Source organism: Dipodomys merriami, unplaced genomic scaffold (genome assembly GCF_024711535.1).
Source record: "Dipodomys merriami isolate MVZ:Mamm:240054 unplaced genomic scaffold, mDipMer1.0.p SCAF_13, whole genome shotgun sequence".
Lineage (NCBI taxonomy): Eukaryota > Metazoa > Chordata > Mammalia > Rodentia > Heteromyidae > Dipodomys > Dipodomys merriami.
Window position 1 is genome coordinate 13,861,351 of NW_027202604.1, and position 15,160 is coordinate 13,876,510.

Sequence of the window (15,160 nt, forward strand, 5' to 3'; positions counted from 1 at the left end):
AAAGAATAAAAATCTTAAATTGGACAAAAACATATGTGGTGTTATGCAATCCTAAGAAGAGGAGATGTAATTTGAGCCCAAGTCTGTCTTGGCCATAAATCAGACACTCTGGCTTCCATTGTATATTCTCCTTATAGATGATAATCACTTTGTAACACCTCAAAACACACATTTAATAAAAGCCATTAGGACTATAATAAGGACATTAGGACTATAATAAGATTTCTTTGGTGTCTCTTGGAAAATATATCATAAAATAAATACAATCGGAAACAAAATATAGAGTATCAGTAATTATTTTTCACATTGCTATGGAAATTATGGTTAATGCTATAAAATGTGATCCCAAAAGAAGTATGTTCTTTGAAGAAAATAACTATTTTATTTTAATTCTTGACTAATGAAACACAGCAGAACCAAGTGAAATATATCTGTGACCACTAATTAGAAAAGCAAGAGAAAATGATCTCAAATATAATTAAATTAAAAGCACCTAGCAATAGCCATTCAAAAGATAGATGCAAGAGCTCTATAAGAAAACAGTATTTTCTGTCATATCTCTTCAGACTTGAAAACCCAAAGATACAATGAATGATTGAAAACTGAGAAAATAAATGTTTGTGGAGTATTGCACAGTTTGCACATAATTCTATGCAAAATGTACCAAGACTTTATGGAAAACAAAGGAGGAGGTTACAGTGCTTGATAAGAAATGTATTCATTATCTTGCCCATGTAATTGTAACCCCTCTGTACAGTATTTTCACAATAAAAAAGAAATGTAAAAAAAAAAAAGAAAATAAATTTTGACATTCACTTTGATGAGTGCTCAGGTGATGACTGCTAAGATTCATTTGAAACCAGAATTCTATGGGGTTGGAGGCCACCATTATAGAAATAAAAGCATATCACGTGCTTTTATGTAAGGCATGTAAATTATAATGGTCTATCTAAACTATAATATGATTCTGTTACAAAATCAGTAGCAGCTAATTAAAGAAATACAGAAACCCATACACGAACTTAATTAAGAGTAGATTTAATCACAGAATAGTAAAGAGGGACTTTCAATAAATGTCACCAGGCCATTAGAAAAAAATTTAAATTATTTCTGTATTTCATACTATGCTGCCAAAATCAATTACAATAGATGATACATTAAATTTTAGAATAAAATTAGTAAGGACAATAAAAAATTTGTGAGGTTGCTTATTAAACATCGGGTCACACAAAGACAAAGCTGTGAGATAGATCAGCAAGTAATAGTTGGTTTGAGTGCAGTCACAAACATAAAAAAATGCTCATATAGTAGATAGCATAATAGAAATCAGACATCAAACTAGAAAAATAGTTTCCACAGTTAAGACACACAAAGATAGTTCATATCAAAATAGTAATACCATGATGGACCAATGGATAAAAGTCTCTGATCAATAAGACGGAAGTACAACTATCCAGTTAGCATCCAACATTTCTTTAACTGATTAATGCTGCTGAACTTGAAGAAAAACAGATTCTCCATCATAGGAGTATATCTTGTCCCATATCTAAAATGAGCCAAAAAAACGTGGAAGCCTTTTGTTTACATGTCCTAAATATTGTCAGAAGGAATTAAGAAACTCACAATAAAAGAGATGCAAAGCCACAGCCTTCCTTCTAGAAGGAAGAATGAACATTCAGTTCTCACTGTATACTACAAACTGTCAGTCATTAAATCACCACACTGTGAAGAATATCTATGTGATAAGAAAATGCTTCAGGTGACATGAAGATGAGTAAGATATAAAAGTTTAACTAGACCATGGTTCTGATTCTGTCATATCAATATAAGCAGAGAAAAGAACCGGAAGAAAATACACGGACATGTCACACTGGCTATCTCAGAATATTAAACTAAGTAATTTTTAATTTTGACATTAGAATAAATTTGTTAAAGAATAAAAATGAATTTATTACTGACAAGGAACCCAATCATTCAATATTAGACATGACATGCCTTCTAAATGTAATACGTAAGAAAGCCTTGCTTTTTGGGTCCTTCTAGTTTTCCCGCCCTGCCTTAGAGGGAAATGTCCCATAAGTCATCTCAGCCTCTGAAAACTGTTATCCAAGAAACCGCTCTCCACCAGATCTATCTGATTCCTTTTACTCTGGCCTCTTCCTGCTCAACCTTGTCTATTTCTACTTTCCTCCTCCTCAAAGTCTGGTCACAACAAAATGATCCCAACACAAGAATCAAGGCAGCAGGATGGTGGGCATGCTACTGCTGGTGAGGAAATGATGAGTGTTTCTCACAGGTGCATTCTGTTGCTGCCAAATGATGGTTCCATAATACTCTTCCCATTGCACAGCAGGGAGCATCTTACCCTGCTCCTAGTCCTCATTCTTGAAAATCCCTTCAATTCACCGTGACAACAGAAGTCTATTTTTACTTTAGCAGTTTAATTCAGGGAGCTTTACTAACAAAATCTCATTTAGTCACTCAATAATGTTTAGTAAAGATTTAGCAGGTGCCTTTTGTGGTTCTGGGAAGTACAAGTCTAGGCAGCTGGATAATGGTTCTTAGAAATACCTCCACTCTTTTTGTTGGTGGTGGTAGTGCTATTGGTGGTAGTGGTCATGGAGCTTGAACTCAGGGCCTGGCTGCTGTCCCTAAGCTTTTGTGCTCAAGGCTAGTGCTCTACCACTTTGAGCCACAGCATCACTTCCAGTTTTCTGATGGTTAATTAGAGATGAGTCTCATGGTCTTTCTTGTCCAGGCTGGCTTTGAACCATGATCCTTAGATCTTAGCTTCCTGAGTAGATAGGATTACAAGTGTGAGCCACCAGCGCCTGACCTCACTCTTATTCTGGAACTGTGAACAAATGAAAGGGCTTACAGATATGATAGGATCTCGATATGAGAGCTTATCATGTATTATTTAGTTGTAATTTGTTATAGAGGGCAAATACAATAAATGCCAATAAAACCTAGTAACACGTGTAGCCTCACTGGACACTTACTATCATTAAAGGCATTTATTTTTTCCCTCAAAATTTCTCTAAGTGTGTTACAGTCAATACAAATTCTATAAGAGTTTTCAAATTAGACAAATAGATGGCATGCGCTTCTTGGAAATTCACAATTTGCTTTAGCTTATGAAAAATGAAGTACTATTACACTTAAATATGTTTTACTTTTTTGTATTCCAAATTTTCACATGTATTTAACCAAAGAAGCTTTTAAACATGTATTAACATAACATTATTAACAATAACCAATATTTACTGTTTTGCATGCTCCTATGTAGCAGGTGCTGGGCTGAGTTCTGTGAATTTGATGAATCCATTCCTTAGATGAATCCATTTAGTATCTCTGGCCACATCTAAAAGGAACCATAAAAATGTTCAAGCCCATTGTTCACATGTTCTAAGAACTGTCCAGCAGAAGGCATTACAAAAGTGACAAGTGCAAACCTATTGAAGGCCACTTGTCATTTTAAGAAGTTTAAACAAACTTTAGTACATTCTATCAATTTCTATGATTCTTGAAACAACCTGGGTTTATTATCATCAAAAATGTTCCAGCTTATCTTATCCAGACAAAAAGTCATGTTGCTAGAAAGCAAGTATGTCACTTTGTATATAACATTATGAAAGTCTATCTTTCACAGTATCATTAATATTCTGCTTGATATTGTACCTATTTATTTTTAAAGTATTTTGGGAAGAAAAATTGGAGTTTTTTAAAATATGAATTTGCCAAACAGATAAATGCTGTTACTGAGAAATTAAGCTGACTATCTCAAACTGTTTTACCAAAGCTTACCTAGATCATGTTACCCAAACAGCATTCTTAAATAGCATTCCTAAATAGCATTCTTATGGGGGTTTTGTTGTTGTCGTTTTGAGATGGAGTCTTACTATTTATCCCAAGCTGGAGCTAGCATCAAACTCAATCTTCTTTTTTCAGCATCCTGAACACTGAGATTAAGGGCTATACTACTATGTGTAGCTAAACATCATTACTTTTTAAGCACAGTCACCTTTACCTACACATACTTCTTCATTACCGTTGTCTTTCTGTGTCCCTCCACTTTCAGTTCTTAAAAGTGTAGGAACTTTATGGATATTATATGACAGTGCAATGATTCAGGTAAATATTTGGGTTCTCACTTAAGGTAATAATGCTAAAGAGTATGAATTGAACCCGTATTTTTTCAGATGATAGAAGATTGAATATGGATACTATTCTAGCCCAGCTACAAATATTGCTACGATTGTTGCCCTTACTGAATTTCTTTTGCAACTCTCCCTCTCCCAAAATTTCAGGGGATATGGTTATGGAAACATTGCCTTGTTTTTACAAGAAAATAAATAATTTAGAAATAAAAGTAGGTGAAAACTTTTCAGCAGTATATAGTTTAATTATAAAATGAGTAAGCAGTCCTCTCCTTTCCAATTACTTTTCAATTCCAATTGATAGAATTCAAAAAACTATCATGGATTTATTTTTAAAATTCAATTAGAAAAATATCTGGAGCATTTAATTAATGTTAGCACTTATAATGCATACTAATGAGAAAAATCCCATCAACACTTTTTAAATACTATTGAATATTCAATACAGTCCACTATTTTATACCAATTAACTAGATGATTTTAAAAAATCAAGTCCTGAACTTAAAATGATCTCAATAATTCAAACAGGTTCACACAGAATCTGCAGTAAACCTTGCACTTCCTCATGCCATGCCTTTCTTTGCAGTAATGGGTTTGACTCCAGAGAGAAAGCCCTTTGTTTCTCTTGTCCTCTTACTGTAATAATTCTAAGTTCAATTGCCAGAGGTCACTGTTCAGTTGTATCGCCACATGACTCAGAAATATCTACTTCTACTTTCTTTCCACACAGCCTGTGGGTGATCAGTGGTACTGTGACTTGTTTCCTTGGATTAAATGACATTGGTCACACTTTTGAGAAACTTAAAGTACTCTATACAACGATACTAAGGACTACTGAGGTTACAATGAAAAGCTAAGGATTATGAGAGAATCTGTCTATCTTGTGCTTAGACTGTGTCAGGGGTCAATGCTCTTAAAGCAGCCCTGAAGTATCCGTCAGTCAGTGACCACCCAAAGATGTCATGGGAACTTGTGTCATAAAGAATAGTTACTTCTTGCTGCCTAGCACTATGGCTACAGGTTTCAAAATACTCAACATCACTCCCAGGAAGGTGCTCTTAAGTTGCTACTCAGTGATGGGAGCTGAAAGATTGCTACTGTCTTCCCTGATACATGTGGCCATCTGGTTGATCCGGACACATTGTAAGCATAGAAATACTGTCAGTCTCTCAAGGGCTCTTGGTTTTCACTGCTGATTCGGACTAATAGTTATACAAAACAAGGTTGAAAGAACCTATATAATTGCATCAAAACCCCACAAGTTGGGGGCCAAAATTTTATTTCAGATTCTTTTCAAAGACTCCATTTGAAAGTCTGTTACTGCTTAACTCTGAGAAAGTCTCTATCAACTAAAAATGTTTAATTAGAGTGACATTTACAATGTAGGTGATGTTAATGATTACATTAGATATAAGCAATTTTATAGACACAATCACTATGAGTTAGAAACGTTAAAATATAAAGAATGATGGGAAGCCATAAGGAGCTTTTAGAGGGGTGGCAAAGCAGCCGAGTTAACGTTGCTCAAAGAAAAATAAAGAACCAAAGGGGAACACAGGATTTATTTTTTTTAAATAAAGATTAGAAATCCTTCCATGCAAACTACTTCAAATAAGCTATTTCAGTTAAAGCATGGTGAACACAACACCATGTGATGCATTTTCCTTACTTGAAATCTGTTGTTCACCATTTCCATGAGTTCACACATGCACAACTCATGTTTTAAATCAGATCAGGCCACTTTCATACTAAAATGCTATATGACACACATCAGGGTCCCACCAATCATCACCAGTAAAGTCTGATAGCTGATTGACAGAAATGATGGTTTCAACAAGTACTTTCCTAGAAACAAGGTGCCCACTCTGGAGAATGCCAACAGAGGGAAGGAAGTAAGACTGTATTTTAGCTTGATAGGGAAAGAAGCTGATTTGTTCTTTCTGCTTATTAATAGACAAATATTTATTCCAACATTTCTAATTTGCAGTAGAGATTTGCTTCTTCTGAAAATTCAAACAGATGAATGGTTCTTCTCTAAAACTTCTTTACAAACTCCATGATTGCATGCATGCCTTTTAGAGAGATAAATGAAGATTTTTCAAATTAAGGAAATCAATCTAAAGCATATTAATCTTGTATTTTATCTAAGTACTGTACCTGTGAGAATATTTTAACTAAAAAGAGGCAGAATGCTGATAAGTCTCTTCACAAGTGCTAGTTTTCATAACAACATGTAATAATGAAGTAAAGGAAGAATAAGTTTTGATGAATAATAGAATGCTAAAGAAAGATATTAACATAGCCGTTAAGTTTTTAGTGGGAATTATTACTTTAACAATAAAAATCATGACAGTAAGAATAAGACAATCTAACATCAAAGTATTCAGATGAACATAAGAATGAGTGAGGAAAGAAAGAAAAGAGAGGAGAAAAGAAAGGAGGGAGATAAGTTTGCTAGCTTGACAGTTAACTAGAAAAGAAATCGAAGGTCGAGGAGGGTGAGAAAAAAATACCACTAGAATCCTGTAAACCAAATGTCCCAACTTAATATTTAATATTCTTACTTTATACCAATTGCAAATCTTGTTGAATTCTTAAAAGATAACTCCATCATGTATTGTACAACTGTAGCTTAGGAACCATGTGATATTTATTCAAAGTCTTTGTGCTAATTCAAAGGAAATAAAAACTAAAGGCTCGGAGAGATATTCCTGCACAGAGACAGATAACAAGTCAGCATAAATTAAAACAGATCCCATATTTACACACTGGCAACTCTTGCAAAAGCTACCTTGATCTGAAGTTTCTTCCCTCTGAACTTTCAAGATTTAGAAGATAACTCATGATAAGAAAACATTTTCTGAAGTGAGAGACAGGGTAGGCTGGGGGGGGGATGAGAATGTTGAAAAGGGTGACATTGATCAAGACTCATTGCATTCATAAATTGCTTTGTTGAATATCAACTCCTTTGTACAACTACTTTAAGATGATAAAAAATTTAAAAATAAAGAAAACATTTTCTCCCCCATTAGACATTTATGTAATATTCTACGTTATTTCTGAAGCATTCTTTATTTTTACTCTTTAAAATGTACCACCTAGTGTACAAAGACTTTCAAAGTATTAATGGCAACCCTTGTACTTATTTTTTCTAAAAACTCAGGAGAGTGTTTCTGAGTTGTGTAATAATGAACTTCATCCTTCTGTACAAATTAAACTAGGAATTGTAAAGCATAGGTAAATGAAAAACTGGGTTTAAAAAAAGAAAAAGTGTACTGACCAATCCATATCAGGCTCAGCTCTTCTTTTTTTTTTTTTGCGCGAGAGATTAAGGTGCATACAGTCAACTGGTATGAAGGTCACCAAACAAAATGTTGCAATCTTAAAGTGCCATTGCAATGTAGCTGGCAAATGGCAGCCAATTTACTTGTTCTATTTCTTTACTTGGTATTAGTTCATTCCAAGTTATCCATAAATACACACGATGACAGTCTACTATATTTGCAAAGTATTTCAAAGATGGTGCAAGTTTTCTGTAAGTTGAAATAAAAATACTCAAATAGTGTATTTTTTTAAAAAATAACTCCCTACATCCAGATTTTGTTAAAAGTGACAGCCAAGCTCAGAATTCCATAAATGATTTCTTTAAGATAGACATGAGCTATGACAAATCTGTCCTTAAAGTATTCAGTATCTGCCTGCTGACAATGTTTAAGTTACCAAATTGTTTCTTCTGGAAAATTTTCTGATTCTCATCGGGAATAGCTGAGAGCCATGAGGCACTCCAAATACCTTGATCTTTTTCAATTAAAACCAAAAGGAAATATTCTGAGTTCGAAGGCTTCCACTCACTTTCTGCCTGCTTTTGACCTGCTGTTTCTATTGGCAAGGAGAGCTCCTTGCAAAGAAAGTAGATCCTCACTCTGAAAGGAAATGCTCATCTCAGTCCCTGTTGCAGACACAGTCTCTCTGTGAGTCTCTTAGGAGTGAATCAGACTCCAGCAGATGAACACAAGGCTCACCTTTGAACTCTAGGCTCTTCTCAAGCATTGGATTATTTTACTTTGTGTTTATGTAACAGTTCCAGGGGTTGCAGGGTCTGGATTTACAGAGGTGTGTAGGGGAGGGGGTGGTAAAAACCCTGCTTCAAAGTTTATGTTGTAACTGATAGAAAAGAAAAGGGGAGTAGTGTGTGGTATGTGTGTGTGTGTGCGTGTGTGTGTGTGTGTGTGTGTGTGTGTGTGTGTGTGTGTGTGTGTGTGCTGAAGGCCCAAGGTCAAGTGCACCCAGGGTCACAGGGGTCAGGACACATTCGTTGGCTTCTAGAGATCACTGGGCAAACCCTTTCCACTGATGGGAGCTACCAACTCTAGGAGAAACAGGGGGGTTGGGAAGGGTTTTCAGTCTCTCTCTCTGCTTTCAATTTGTCTCAGTGGTCAAAGGAGAAACCAGTAATGCCAATTCTCTATCTTCAAATCAATATTTTTCACCAGGGATCTTTTCTGCATTGATTTTTTTTATTATTTCAGGCACTAAAATCTTTGCCTTGGTGGCTCAATTTTTGTCGTGCCTTTCTACTTCATTTCCCTAACCCTGACTCAGACCTGTCAACTCACTGTTCCCATCCTACACTGTGATGAAAATGGAGCAGATGTATAAGCCAGACGTGATGCCTGTGATCCTAGATAGTTGGGAGGCTGAGGACTAAGGATTGCAGTTTAAGGCCAACTTGGGCAGAAAACTCACCAGATCCCTTCACAAGCCATAACTGGGTACAGTGGTACAGTCATCCTCTGCTCTGTGGGAGGCTGAGATTGTGAGGATCAAGGTTCCAAGCCTGTCTGGCCAGAAAAGTCAGAGAGACTCTATCTCCATGGAAGGGAAACCAGACATGGTAGCACACACCTGTGATCCTGGCTGCTCTAGGTAACCCTGATGGATCTCCTGCCTTTCTTTAAGCCCAGCAAACTCTAATCTGTGTCTTGACCTTTGCATATCACTCATTCTGGGGGCTGTTGTGTTCTGCTCTCACTCTGTAGAGCTCCATCTGATCTTTTACAGCAACCTCTTATCTTTGTAGCTAAAAAACAAAAAAACAAAAACCCCAAATTCTACATTTACTTGTATTTCATGTTCATGTTTATAATTCTACAAAGTACAATCTAGGTCAGTTTCATCTACCACCATACTTCTAGCTCCTAGTCTAGAGCCTAGAACACAGATGATAAAAATGATTGTTTGAATGAATTAAGCTTGAATTCACTTTAGACTTACATAAATTAACCGGAGACGACCCCCTACGATATATCATCTGCTGTGTTACTGTATTTAATTTTAGTACCCTGGTATTGTATACATGTTTGTTTGAATTAGGGAAGGGAAGGGGAAAAACAGAATCGTGAGATGATGGGTAAGAGGGAACCAATGCAACAGCGATATACACAAGACAGTATGTTGGAAACGGTCTTGGAGAAGGGGGTTGAGGGGAGAGAAAGTAGGAGAAAATTGAAGGAAGGGGTAACAAGGTTGACAAGCCATGTGCTCATCACATTACTTATGTAACTGAAACACCTCTGTATATCATCTTGACCAAAAAAAAAGAATTTAAAAAAATCTAAGTGACAGGGGAAAAAAAAAACCCCAAAGCATCGCTGACTTCAGCAGAGAGATCCTTTATACAATATACACATGTGCGCGCACTCACCCCCCCCCCCCCACACGCACAGGGTCACACAATATTTTGGTCAATGATAAACCACATATACAAGAGTAGTCTGGGAAGATTATATTACTGGATGATATTGTAGCCATCTAAATTCATTTAAATCTCTCTATTATGTTTTCACCTAAGGATTCAAGTCTCAGATCTTATCCTCATTGTTAACAAGTCCACAACTCTACATATATGTACGTATGCATCTTCATTTACAACATCTATATAAAATTGCTAAATGTAATATTCAATATTTGGAAACGTAGAAACAACCAAAAAAAATCTCTAAGATATTATTTTTTAAAAATTAAAAAACTTACAATATATCTAGACCTTTTTTTTGTTTTGTTTTTTTGTCGGTTGTGGGGCTTGAACTCTGGGCCTGGGCGCTGTCCCTCAGCTCTTCAGCTCAAGGCGAGCGCTCTACCACTGGAGCTACAGCGCCACTTCCGGTTTTCTGGTGGTTTATTGGAGATAGGAGTCTCACGGTCTCTCCTGCCCGGGCTGGCTTTGAACTGCGATTCTCAGATCTCAGCCTCCTGAGTAGCTAGGATTACAGGCGTGAGCCACCGGCGCCCGGCTTATCTAGACTTTTTTTAAAGCCTTTCTGGGCACCATTCAAGAAGCTGAGATCTGAACATTGTGGTTTGAAGTCAGCCCGGGAAGTAAAGTCCAGGAGACTCTTATCTCCAATTAAACACCCGTCCCCATCCAAAAAAAATCTAAGTGGAGCTGTGGCTCAAGTGGTAGAGATCTAGCCTTGAGCAAAAACAATACAGGGACAGTGTCCTGGCCCTAAGTTCAAGCCCCAAGATTGGCACACTCAAAAAGCAAAACAAAACAGCCTTTGTGTTGTCATCATGACTGCCAAACTCATGCAAATAAGCCTCTCAACTGCTCTTATTCAGTGCCAATACAGTAAGTATTGGCAAGGGTAAGGAGAAATCAGAATCCTCATGCACTGCTGATGTAGATGTTAGTGATGAGACATTAAAACGCACACACACACACAAAAACGCAGTTTAGCTAGTAAAAATCTCCCATTACCATACTGTGGTTAAAAATCTACAAGTACACACACTGGATTGTAAAAGCAAAAAATTACACTTGGACAGGACAAATTATATGAGATTCTAAACATTCACAGAGTGAGACAAAGAAGGATATTCTTAGCAGAGGATCACAAAGACTCAATAACTATGTGCATAGGATCATATAAAATGATGTTTATGGAAATGAACTCGAAGAAATGGAAACAAGAGGTTTTTTTAAAATTTTGCTTTCCCCCCTCCCTTGTCTTTGTTTTTGATTTTTATCTTGTATGCAAGCTTATCTGTTTGGAGGAGGGTAAGGGGAACACAAAAATGGCAGACTAAGTCAAATGCAGCAATGATACCCACTAGACACTATGTTGAAAATGAACTATGCAACTTGTGGGGAATGGGGTCAGAAGGGAAAAAACTGGGAGATAATGAAGGAAGAGGTGACACTGTTCAAAAAGAAATGTACTCATTTCCTGACATATAACTATAACCCTTCTGTACATCACTTTTATGATTAAAAACATAAACCACAAAAAGTTTAGTAGAGCCTCAAAAGGTAATGGTAAAGTTACTATGTAACCCAGGAATTCTACTCCTTGATAAAAATCGCAAAGAAATGGAAATAAATGTGCAAAAACTCATACTCAAATGTTCACATCAGAATAAGCCAGGTGCCTATTAACTGATAAATGAGACAACAAAATATAACATATCATGACATACATAATAAACATTATTAAGTAATAAAAAGAATTACAAGTCCATGCTACAACATGGATAAACCCTGAAAACATGTTAAGTGAGAGATGTCACCATAAAAGGCCACAGGTTTTACAATTTGGTGAATCTGAGATGGCTTGAATAGGCAAGTAAAGACTGAAAGTAGACCATGAAAATAATGCAAATAATAATTATCACTTTCTTCAGATGAGAGTTTTAATTTCTACTTTTCAATAGCACCATTAAAAGGTCAGACTAACTAGGTGCTGGTGGCTCATGCCTATAATCCTAGCTATTCAGGAGGTTGAGATCTGAGGATTGCAGTTCAAAGCCAGCCTGGCAGGAAAGTCTGTGAGACTCTTATCTCCAATAAACCACTCAGAAAACTGGAAGTGGTGCAGTGGCTCAAGTGGTAGAGCGCTAGCCTTGAGCTGAAGAGCTGAGGGACAACCTTCAAGCCCAGAGTTCAAGCCCCATGACCAACAAAAAGAAAAAAGGTCAGGGAAGAAATGCCATTTTCCAAAGCAGTTCCAACCTACAGAACAGTCTCATGAATGGATAGGAATTCTAATTAAGCTATAAAAAGAGCAGGCCCCATGGACACAATGATTGGTGGCTTTCCTTGTGTACTTGTTCCTTGGCCCAGTATTTACAATTATAAGAAAAATGACATTTGCTTAAAGTCAGCACAGACCAGGAAGTTTAGACTAGAATATCTAACCAAGAGGGAAGCTTTCACAGGTGCCTAGCTCCTAAGCTAGTCACTATCTTTACTCTGTTCTTAAGCAGAGGTGCAAAGCATCCCAGATGGGCTGATGGATTGAATTTTGAATTCTCTCTCTAACCTTTCCAACAAAATTGTTTTCCACCTGCTTCTCTTTTCTTCCAAACTCTTGGTTTTGAGATCTCATCCAGTTTGGGGGCTTCTATTTTCCCATGTTTTCTTGTGTCAGTGAGAAATGTGAACTGATAAAAGTCATTTTATTTTGGTGCTGCTGTGAGTTGTTGGTCAAGTGGGGCTTCAGTTAAATTATTACTCAGAAGTCAAATTTAAAAAAAAAACTGGTATCAACACAATACTCAAAAATAATCAAATCACTCAATCTGTTCAGATAAGAATTTTGACCCTGAAAGTTAATCTTTTACTTAGATATTCCTTGGCAACCTCTCTTGCTGCTTTCCTCTGTTGCAGAAAGTCTAAAGTACCTACAGGAATTCTGGCTTCATCCCAAAGGAATCTCCTATTTAGTAGGCAGGGATAAGGGAATTGTATGTTAATGGCATGTAGGATTCAGTTTTACTATTCCACTTATCTGGTTGCCGAGGAGAAAGGAGTGTGCTCAGCCTTAGTGCTGCCCTAAATGAGCTGGAGAATGTGAAGTTCTACTTAAACATCACTATTATGCTGTTACTCGTCTACTTTCAAAAATGCATTTTAGAGCATTTAGCTCTAAATTATTAGCTGCTTCACTAGACTCCTCTGCAAACTCTGATCTCCTCATAAAATTTGGCAGAAAAATAAAAGAAAACAAAGTCTTTTAGGGGTTTCAGAGCAAAGCATTTTAAAGTTGGAAGTGTTTGTGAAATATATAGGATCCATTTGTTCAATCTGTTGTAGTTGTTGCTGAATAGTGATTGACTTAGAAGGAAATCAGTTCCTTCGCTGTTTCATGAGATGATAGAATCAAATTTCATTCACGACAGTGATAAATACCTTTAACTATTGTCCTATCATCCAGTTAGTATAATATTTGGTGTATTAACAATTCCCTTTCAGAGAAATCAGAATCCTCATGCACTGCTGATGTTAGATGTTAGTGATGAGACATTAAAAAAAAAACACAAAAAAACACAGATGTTTTTTCCCTTTCAGAGTATTCATTTGAACCATTAGCAGCTATCCTAGGTATAAGGATAAAGGTAGTCAACTGTAACTTTGTCAGATTTCCAGTTTGTCTAGAAAAACTTTAGGGAAAAGTTATCACAAATACTGGCAGTTTGAGTGTGTGCCACAAATTAATAAATTTCATTTCGTTTCTAGTTAAACTTCATTAAACTACACATTACTCTAAAAAGAGTAACAAGAGAGGGAGAGACTGGGAAGGAGGGAGGAAGGTCAGGAGGAGAGAAGAGAGAGAAAGAGAGCAGAAATAATGGATTGACTCACAAAAATTTGTATTAATTCCATCATTAGAAAAATGAGTATTTTTACCACCAAATGCAGTCCCCTCCCCACTTGTATAACCAGGAAGATGTAGCCACTCAAAGCTTCTTTGCAAAAGAAAATAAAAATAGATTTTTTTTAAAAAAAGCTTCTTTGCAACAGACCAATACTGAAAAGTATATTTAGATTAGGTAAGCTATGCTTAGCATTCCCTAACATCTTTTCTAAGTCCTTTAATGTCTGATCCCTAAAGACATTCTGCCTACTCTTGGTGTTTGATCAGGGGATAGTTACATATGACTGATGAACGAAAGAAAGCCTCTTATAAACTGGAATAATACTCCCTGAGGTTCTTATGCATTTTTCTAAATAATAAAATGGAACACAGATTTCTACTTTTTCAAATAAATTTCTAGATTTCTAGCCTTCTTTAGTAGAATCTTACAAGGCAACAGAGGAAACTAGGTTTAAAGAACATCTCTGCAAACAGTACATCTTTGGTATCTATGTAAGTGTTTGGAGTTCTTTTCCATTTTTATAAAAATAGGGCTGTTTTAACATCATCATGTCATTAAATAACCCATTTAAGCAACAGAAAAAAAATTTAAAAATCTCAATACAAGGGAGCCTAAGATACTTTCTAGTGCTATACTCAAAGAAACACCTGGCCACATCTCCCAGTGAGGACACTTGCTTCATAGGCTGGGCACAGTTGAAAGCCATATGAATTCATCAGGGTCATGACTGTGGCAATTGTTCAGTGTTACTTCAGTGCTTGAAAGCAGAGCCACTCAAACATGAATAATTCACCTGGCATCTTGTTAAATGAAGGTTCTGGTCCAGCAGGTCTAGGGTGGGGCTCACAGTCCACACTTCTTTTTCTTTTTTAGCACACACACACACACACACACACACACACACACACACACACACACACACACACACACACACACACACACACATATATATATTAAAAAAATAATGGGTTTCATTAAGATATTTACATACAAATATAATGTTTTTGATCATATTTATACCTCCCTAATTTCCAGTTTCCCTCTCCCCTGGCCACTATCTTTTTCTCAAATAATCCCCTTTTTACTTTTATGTGTATGTTTAAATCTAGATTTTAAATATGAGAGAAAACATCTGATGTTTGTTTGAGTCTGATTTATTTTGCTTAACATGATGATCCCCAGTTCCATCTATTTTCCTCCAAATAGCATAATTTCATTCCTCTTGTCTCAGTAAAGCTCCTTTGTGAATATATACATTTGCTGATGTGTACCTAAGCTAATTCTATAACTTGGCTATTGTGAATAGTGCTGCAACAAACAGGCATATCTGTATCTTTATTTTA

At 36.3% G+C, this 15,160-nt stretch overlaps 1 protein-coding gene across 8 annotated transcripts in view; it reads right to left on the reverse strand.

Annotated features, from left to right (window-relative positions):
- Nucleotides 1–15,160, reverse strand: part of Thrb (thyroid hormone receptor beta) — a 365,706-nt gene that overhangs the window by 316,068 nt on the left and 34,478 nt on the right. For 3 of the 8 annotated variants that reach the window (XM_070018699.1, XM_070018700.1, XM_070018702.1), the window contains exon 2: nt 3,268–3,364. The exons of the other annotated variants lie outside the window; for them this stretch is intronic. The gene's annotated coding sequence lies outside the window, so the exon portion shown is untranslated. The remainder of the gene's footprint in view (nt 1–3,267; nt 3,365–15,160) is intronic. 8 annotated transcript variants of the gene reach the window in all.